This window comes from Asparagus officinalis, unplaced genomic scaffold (assembly GCF_001876935.1).
Source record: "Asparagus officinalis unplaced genomic scaffold, Aspof.V1 AsparagusV1_Un3298, whole genome shotgun sequence".
Classification (NCBI taxonomy): Eukaryota; Viridiplantae; Streptophyta; class Magnoliopsida; order Asparagales; family Asparagaceae; genus Asparagus; species Asparagus officinalis.
In genome coordinates, this window is record NW_017975557.1 from 1 (window position 1) to 1967 (window position 1967).

The 1967-nt window shown below is 35.3% G+C and overlaps 1 long non-coding RNA gene across 1 annotated transcript; it reads right to left on the reverse strand.

The window, feature by feature from the left end:
* Positions 1 to 66: 66 nt before the first annotated feature.
* On the reverse strand, positions 67 to 1930 carry LOC109828661. Its single transcript, XR_002243785.1, has 3 exons — positions 667 to 1930; positions 486 to 544; positions 67 to 378 (listed from the first exon to the last, which is right to left on the reverse strand). It is a non-coding gene; the product is annotated as an uncharacterized LOC109828661 (long non-coding RNA).
* Positions 1931 to 1967: the final 37 nt, after the last annotated feature.

Sequence of the window (1967 nt, forward strand, 5' to 3'; positions counted from 1 at the left end):
CAAAACTTGTGTTTTTGTACATGGAAATACATTTCCCTATATCTAGGAAACGAACCAAACAGCCCCTTACAAGAAAAGGTTTTATCATTTACACATTTCACGTTAATACATTCCTTATAGGTTTATCATAATCCCATATTACATGAAAATGCCAAATCAGTATAGAAAATAAATACAAAGCAGAAAGTATGCAAACAAAACAAAACAAAACAAACACACCCGTGACTGCGGAAAGACCTCACATTTTTCTCATACCAACAAGATTCTCTTCATTTTTATAAACATTAAAAAAATACCAAATATTTACTAGTGCGCCAGTAACAACCAGAAATTTCTTCTGTAAATTTCGAGCATGCTTCATGGGAACTTACTTTACAACTACAGAAGAGGAAAAAGAAATTGTGTCAGAATAATGAATTCCAAGTGATATATCCTAACCGGATAAGATAAGAATAAACTTCTGATGAGATGCGTCATTTGATTACCAAGAAACAAACCAGACAGTGGGAAATGGTAAGCATTTTCAGTAGCAGAATTTCTTCTTCTGCAGAGAGACATTATAGACCCCCATTAACTTCCAAAATTATCAAATATCAAATGAGACAGTTATAACAAAATACCATCTGTAGGTAAATATCATAAACAGAGAAAACCTGCTAAACCTACCCTGAACTTAGCCTCCCGCTGGCCGTCAAGGTAAGCTAAGAGCTCCTCTTGCCTCAACAGAGCCTCATGAAGTGCCTGCCTCACACCGAGGGGGTCATTAATTCATAGTCATACGAAACAGATACATAGAAAGAAAGTGATTTACTCATAGCACAACTCTATGATGTATCCTCTTCCAGCATGTGTCAAATTACCAACCTGTCCTCAGTGTGTAACAAAATGAAGTTTGATATGATTGTACTATGCTTTATAAACATTTAAAATTCCTCATTAATCAATATTGAAGCCCGGATAGGAAAGCTTGGGGGTCAAAGTTGGTTCACGGATCAAGCTCAAAATATAGACTTAACCTAATCTGATGTTCTTTTCTGCAGAGATACAACTAGAGGATTTTCCTCGTTGGATGGACTGGCCATATGTAACAAATAACTCTGGCAAACTTGATTGCTTATATTTTATGGATGATTTCGAATTTCATATCACAAATGCCGCAGAGGAAAGGACACCATAGATTTCTGAAATAGATGGTCAATTTGATGTGGTTGTGGTGAGCATGCTTATTATAAGTTTAAAGGAACATATTCTTGTCAGATCATTTTGAGCACAACATTTTTGACAAGTATATTAATGTTTCTAGATTACTATGGTGCACTGTGTCCCAATAATTTAGAAATTGATTCAGGAAATTATTAAGGGTCATTTGCATATATAGCCCTTAAATCTTTGCAAAAATACCCTCCAAATCTCAGTATTTACAAAAGCACCCCTCAAATCATCAATTTTTGAGAAGACTACCATCAAAGCAAGTAATCATCAACTCCGATAAGCTAATTTGTAATCACAATGTAAAAATTATCAACAAAATAGTCAAATTTCTAGCACCAACTTGATGATTTGTTGATTTTAGGGATATTTTTTCACAAAGTTGATGATTTGAGGGGTAGTTTTTCAAATATATGATTTAGGAGGTATTTTGCAAATGCCCATAAATTAAGGGGTATATATGAAAATAACACAACTATGAACATAAAATTGCCTACCTGAAATGCTGCGGTAGAGAGAAGAATAATAAACTTTCCCACTTTATATTAAAGTACAAAGATTTTAATGGGCTACATCAAAATATGAAAGATTGAGGTTTATATGCTATGTTACCCCGACACTTCAATCTAGGTCCCGTACCCGTGTCGGGTACGTGTTGGGTGCGGATCCGCACCCAAACGGCGTGGATACGGCAAAATTTCACTCGCGAGCGAAGAAAAAAAAACCGCACCTGAAAATTTGAAAGAAAGGCCGAATCG